The sequence below is a fragment of the Podarcis gaigeae genome, assembly GCF_964106915.1.
Source record: "Podarcis gaigeae genome assembly, chromosome: 18".
Taxonomy (NCBI): Eukaryota; Metazoa; Chordata; class Lepidosauria; order Squamata; family Lacertidae; genus Podarcis; species Podarcis gaigeae.
Genome location: NC_139696.1, coordinates 12252713 through 12260079, shown reverse-complemented (window position 1 = coordinate 12260079; position 7367 = coordinate 12252713).

Genomic DNA, 7367 nt, shown 5'->3' with positions numbered 1-7367 from the left:
GGGGTGGGACAGCTGCCCCCCTGCCCTTTGCACATGTTGCAGCCCCTGTCCTGTGCACATGCTGCAGCACATGGTGAAATGCTAGAATTTGCTTCTCCAACAGCCAGAAATGACCAGGAGCAATTTGGAGAACTGCTTTAAGCTGCGCTTTGGCAAATCCAAAAGGCTACCAATGCCTCCTGGCCACAAGGGTTGATGCTATCCGGTGCCAAAGGCAACTGCACAAAGATTACAGAGATTTATATAAGTTGAGTGGGGGGAGAGTTGATGCTGCTACGCCCAAGTCCTGCTTGTGTGCATCTAGTTGGCCCCAGTGGCACTCTCAATGTTGGACTAGTTGGGGGGGGGCACCTTTGATGTCCAGCTGCAGATGCCCCCCCCCAGAAAGCTCAATTGCCCCCGATAGCCTAGGAAAAGCAGGTAAAGCATTCCGAGGCTCATGATTAACCCCCCGCACCCCAAATAAAAGGAAAAGCGGAACAGAAGCAAAAGAATAAGGAGGTACAGGGGAGTGTTATAACAATTTGGGAGTAAAGGAAATCCTTCCCGACGCTGGTGGAGAAAGCGACGCAAGGAAAAATTGGTATGAGTGAGTCAGTGTTTTAAAAAGAGAGTCTGCTGAGTAACAAGAAGGAAAAGAGTCTCTGCTCCTGGAAGGGCCCAGAGACAGTAAAAAGCTAAACAAGTAAAATTAATTGGGAGATATAAGACAATGTTTCAAATACGTGTGGAACTTTGTACATATTGTTAAGGCGCTTTTGGGAAAAGTAGGTTGGAAACACCATTGAACGTAAGACCCATCCTTATATGCTGCTCCTTATATACTAGACCCAATTGCTGACACAGCTTGATGAACACAACTCAGCAGCACCTGCTATGTTTCACAGCTGCAAGACTGGGTCCCGTTATTTTGCTCTGGCCCTTGCTCTGACCAACTTCTATTGCTAGCTTTGGTGAATACTTGAATTGCTGAGTTTCTTATTTATTTATTTTTTTAAAAAAACTAACCCTGTTTTTAAAATCTACTCCTCACCCTTCCCTTCCTTTATTCAAATGGTAATTTAGCCAAAAGATGCAACATTTTAAATGGTATAAAAGATTTGCTGAGACATGAACTCTGCACATGCACAGAGGTTAGGTCAGCTTAAAAAAAATTACACTAAATACATCAACAACAAACCAGACCCAACCACCAACCCCTCCCCCAGGGTAACGGGAGAGGAGTTAGGTGCTGCTCCTTAAATACTAGACCCAATTGCTGACACAGCTTGATGAACACAACTCAGCAGCACCTGCTATGTTTCACAGCGGTAAAGCTGGGTCTTGTTATTTTGCTCTGGCCCCTTAAAGACATACACATCGGGTGGAACAATGATGAACTTTACATTTCAAGAAACCATTCAACACACTCTCCTCCACCCGTTTGTGTCTCTCTCCCTGAGGGACTGCGCATGCACAGCTGGAGACTGCGCCTGCATGGAAACGTCCTCTGCTCCTCCCTTGTCAGTCCCCTCCTGGATCTGGGAGACAAGTGGTGCAGGAGAGGGCGTCCCTTCCCTTCCCTTGCCTAGTCTGCCTCCTGCTCCTCTTCCTCCAGCTCTGAAGCTTCCCTGGCCTCTGACTCTTGCTTCCTGGCTGCTACAGGTCTCCACAAATCGCTGCTCCTCTCTCCCGAGTCAGACCTCATTCAAACGAAATGAACCCGCAGACTCCTGATGGGGAAGAAGCCCGGTGGGTGCTTACTTCCCACCTGGACTCTTGACAGTCCCCTTCAATTTGGGTTTAAGAAACGTTTTTCCTGTGTTTAAATTGGCCTTAGGTAACATCCCGCAGCTGCTTACCTTAAATGTGCCATCTAAAATAAAAATGCAAGCTTGCTTCAAAATTTTAAATCTAAGAAAGCCATGTTGGGCCTTATCAATCTTAAGCAAGACAAAAATGAGCATGAAGTGTGCAAATGTTTCTTATTTGAGAAAGGCTCCAAGGGGTAGGAAGAAAAGAAAAATCCTGTATATGTGCTGCTTGTGTTCTGAAAGGAGGATTACCCCACCTCTTCCCTCTATAGCTTAAGTGAGGAGAGTCTGATGGTAGATGATGTTTTGCTGCAACTTTGAGTTTGTGAGTCTATTTCGGAATGTGCTGCAAAGTTAACCTAATGTTTCTGCTGCAAAAGCCTAGTTGAGCACAATGCTCTCTCAAGCTAAAATGCAGTGTATGTATTTCATGCCTATGAAAATATGGTGTTCCTTCTAAGAAAATTTGTTATTAAAAGGTAGAAGCTTCCATAGTCAGCGATTGTCTGAGTCCTGATATCAGTCTCTATAAGACTTCTTGGCCTCTTTTCTTAGAAAATGTCCCCCCCCCCTATCAGTCTCTTTCAGTTTTCCCCCCTTCTTACTTCTGTGCCTTACTTCAGGTGCTGCTGAGTTGTGTTCATCAAGCTGTGTCAGCAATTGGGTCTAGTATATAACCCTAACCCTGACCGGGGGGGGGGGGCGGTTGGAGGGAGAAAGTTTTTATTTTAAAAAAAAAAATTGATTGAATTGATTTTGTTATGTAAGCCTTTTTTCAGAAACCATATATTTTAATGTTATGTAGTCATGCACTGTAGTATGAATTGTGTTTTGTATTCTTTGTCTTACAGAATATATATAATAATGTTATGTTACAAAGCAAATTTACGGTAATAAAACAGGTTAAAATTTTTATTTTTTAAAAACGGTGAAAGATTGTGAGAAGGAAAGCTCCCAGGGGAGAGCTGGGAAGGCCGCCCGCTTTTTGTGTGAGACAAGAGTTAAGGGTTGATTTTGAGAAAGGACCCTGATTTCTTTTCCCTTTCTGTTTTTATTTAGAGTAGGCTCTTTTATCTTAATGTATTTTTTAAAACGGTAGCCTTTTAGGCCCTTTAAACCATGGGTAGGAAAATTGGTTGCACCCGAGCAGAGACAAAAGGAGCCAAACGACACCAAGGGGTTAAATCCAGAGAAAGAGCCTTTTATTCTGCCATGGGGGGGGGGGGCAGAGGCACCTGTGTGATTCAGTTCACAAAAGACAGGCCGCAGCAAAAAGCATTTTACATCAGGTTTTTATCCTGTTCCCCAAACCCCTTCTTCCCTCTCCCCCTTCACAGATTTTAAATAGAAATGTTGCTTTTCGTTCTCTGGCTCTGTTCCCAGGAAGTATGTTGCAAGTCAATGTACCAGGACAAGGTTATCTTGGATCTGGGAAGCAAAAAGCTTTACTGTTCTCAGCTCTGGGTTTGTTTTTCGTTGCAGAGAGGAATGAATGCTTAGCTAAAGTTTTTTTGTCTTAGAGGAAAATGCAGTTTTAAAAATGCTTGAATGAGGCCTGGCTGGGGGAGGGGGAATTCACAAACCGTTTTAGGGCTTTCTGGAGTAACTCTAACTGTGCCCCTTCAAAACTATTATTAAAGTGCATGTTTCTTTGTTTGAAGGGCAGAAAACCTCCTTCCTCCAACCAATATCTGACCAGGCAGTGCAAGGCAGAGGGCAAAGTATTTGGAGCCTCATTCCAGGTTTGCAGAAAGCAAGACCTTGATATGCTAAGCGAGCAGAATTTCACTTTCAGATGCAGCAGCAAACCACTGAGTGAGCGCAGGATTTTAAAAGCTCATAACCAGGACAGTAAAAATGGCACTGGCCCCAAGCAGAGCAGCCAAACTTACACACCAGGGAGAAGTCAATGGTTTGTCAGCAACTCAGTTTTATTCAGAGGAGACCCACGACCAAAGTCTTTTACTTTCAGTGGGTCTACTCTAAGCAACACTAACCCTGGATAAACCCTAGCGTCCATGCTCCATTGTCTTGCAACTTTAGCTCCAAGCAGAGAATGTTTTATTCAACGTGGATTCCTGGAAAAAAAAACCCGGAGATCTGCACCCACTGGGTCCCAAATCTATTCCCCATGTCAGCATGAAGGCTGGCTAACAAACTCACCAAGAGCTTGTGAGAACTTTGGTCCTAACTTCATGTCACACGCAAAAGGTGTGCAGCAAACAGTTCCAGAGAGCCACACCTTCTGCAGGGAAGCAGCTCCTGGAATGGGGGTGTAATTTGGAGCAAAAAAGTGTATATGTGGGGTGGTGGGCTCTTAGCATCCTTTTCTCCAGCCTGCTCCCCCCCCCCTCGATTCTTTCCGCAATATTTAAGGAAAGGGAATGCTTTCCTGCTGGAAAGCAGCAGACAGGGAAAGCAGATAGCCTCAAGACCAGCCTTGGGAAGCCTGCAGCCTGGGGTCCAAATTCAGCCCTCCAGCTCTCTCTCTGTGTCCCTCGAGAACCTCTCCCTGGGTGGAAAGCATCCTCACACTGTGAGAATGTCTTCCCTTCCGGCCCAGGCACACTCACTCCTAAGGAATGCGGCCGAGTTGCCTGAAGGATGGCTAACTTTGCTACTTACAAAGAATGGCACTGGTCAGGTGCTGGAGTGGGGGGGGGGCAGCAAGTGGAGAATGTTGGCTATTTGCAGAGAGCTTGCTGGGGAGACCATGCATGACAAGGAACTAAAAAATAACTTTAACAAGGTTTTAAGAACAAAACCAAAAACTCCTGTTACACTAAATACATCAACAACAAACCAGACCCAACCACCAACCCATCCCCCAGGGTAACGGGAGAGGAGCTAGGTGCTGCTCCTTATATACTAGACCCAATTGCTGACACAGCTTGATGAACACAACTCAGCAGCACCTGCCATGTTTCACAGCTGCAAGACTGGGTCCAGTTATTTGCCCTGGCCCTTAAAGACATACACAACTTGTGAAACAATATTGAACCTTTACATTTTACAGTGACGCTGATTCCTGAAGCGTCTGCGGGCCAGATTGAGAAGGCGATTGGGCCGGATCTGGCCCCCTGGCCTTAGGTTGCCACCCCCTGGCCAGGAATGATGGCAGCTGTTTGTAGCTGAACAACAAAGGTTGTTGGAGGCCCAAATGTTACCCCCTCCTGCCCTACCCAGGGGTAGGCCTGGCCATAATGGAGATAGGTCTGTAAGCATCTCTGTACATCAGGGATGGGGACTCCAACTTGCCTCTGCTCCAACAAGCATGGCCAACCGGTAGGGATGATGGGAGTTGTAGTCCAGTGTGTAGTGTGGTGCGGAGAGACTACCAAGCCTTGGTCTGTTGGGGACCAGGAGGGTGGAGACTGTCAGTCTTTGTGGGCCAGAGGCAGGTTCAGGGTCCGAAACAGGGAAGGACCACAGCAGGTCAGGGCTGTAAGCTCAGCGGTGGAGCAAAAGGTCCCTGGTTCAATCCTGGCATCCCCAGGTATTAGCGCAGATAACAGGTGAAAGTGTCTTATATTTGGGGCAACTACTTTAATAATAATAATAATAATAATAATTTATTATTTATACCCTGCCCATCTGGCTGGGCCTCCCCAGCCACTCTGGGCGGCTTCCATAAAAACCAAAAATACAGTAAAATCACACGTTAAAAACTTCCCTGAACAGGGCTGCCTTAAGATGTCTTCTGAATGTCAGGTAGTTGTTCATTGCTTTGACATCTGCTGGAAGGGCGTTCCACAGGGTGGGCGCCACTACCGAGAAGGCCCTCTGCCTGGTTCCCTGTAGCTTTGCTTCTCGCAATGAGGGAACCGCCAGAAGGCCCTCGGCGCTGGACCTCAGCGTCCGGGCAGAATGGTGGGGGTGGAGACGCTCCTTCAGGTATACTGGACCGAGGCCGTTTAGGGCTTTAAAGGTCAGCACCAACACTTTGAATTGTGCTTGGAAACATACTGGGAGCCAATGTAGGTCTTTCAAGACCGGTGTTATATGGTCTCGGCGGCCGCTCCCAGTCACCAGTCTAGCTGCCGCATTCTGGATTAGTTGTAGTTTCCGAGTCACCTTCAAAGGTAGCCCCACGTAGAGTGCATTGCAGTAGTCCAAGCGGGAGATAACCAGAGCATGCACCACTCTGGCGAGACCGTCCGCAGGCAGATAGGGTCTCAGCCTACATACCAGATGGAGCTGGTAAACAGCTGCCCTGGACACAGATTTGACCTGTGCCTCCATGGACAGCTGTGAGTCCAAAATGACTCACAGGCTGCGCACCTGGCCCTTCAGGGGCACAGTTACGCCATTCAGGACCAGGGAATCCTCCACACCTGCCCGCCTCCTGTCCCCCAGAAACAGTACTTCTGTCTTGTCAGGATTCAACCTCAATCTGTTAGCCGCCATCCATCCTCCATCCTCCAGTCTCCTGCTGCTGTTTTCTGCAGATGCAATAGAGGCGGTGAAGAAATTCTTCTTCGCCGTCGCTATCGCCACTTGGTAGGCTCGACGTTGAGCTCTAACCTGTGTCCGATCAGATTCGGAATGAGTTATCCGCCACCGGCGCTCTAGCCGTCTCAACGATTGTTTCATTGCCCTCAGATCCGTGGAAAACCACGGGGCTCTCCGGGCTCCATGCAATCGGAGAGGGCGCTTCGGAGCCAAACAGTCAATAGCCCTGGTTAACTCCGCATTCCAGCGGGCCACCAGGGAATCAGCTGAAAGGCCATCAACATGGGATAAAGCATCCCCTACCACTCTCTGGAAACCATTTGGATCCATTAAGTGGCGGGGGCGGACCATCCGAATTGGTCCCACCTCCCTGCAGAGGGGATGGGTCACAGAGAAGTCCAGTTGCACCAGGAAGTGATCTGACCATGGCACTTCTTTTGTTTCACTTTTACTTAGTGTCAGATCACCAACATCCATAGAGGTAAACACCAGGTCCAAGGCATGTCCGCGGCTATGGGTTGGGCCAGACTTATTCAGGGACAGCCCCATGGAGGCCATGCTTTCCACGAAGTCCCGAGCGGCCCCTTGTAAGGTCGTGTCGGCATGGATGTTAAAATCCCCTAGGACGACCAAGCTAGGTGTCTCCAGGAGAACATCCGCCACGACCTGAAGCAGCTCGGGCAGGGAATCCTTGGTGCAGCGGGGAGATCGGTACACCAAAAGGAATCCTGTACTGCCCCTATTGCCCAACTTCCAGAACATGCACTCAGAAAACTGGGTCTTCCCAATAGGACGCCTGGTGCAAACTTTGCAATATATATGTATGTGTGTGTGTCTATATATATATATAGTATATTAGGGGGAAGTGCCTACACAAATGTGTGTTTTCTGAGAAATAGGCACTAAGATTCTGATGAACTTGCACGAGGACTTTTATTTTAAAAATTGCCAGCTGATGTGGAAGTGAGGAGAGCCGATCTTAAAAGATTGGGGGGAGGACACATGGGCTGCCCCCCAATAAAAAAAATACATGGCTAGCTGAGGTTCTGCCCCCCCCCCAACAAAAGGCCTGTCCCCACTAGCAAAGGCCTGATCCCTAACAAAAATCCTGGCTACATCTAT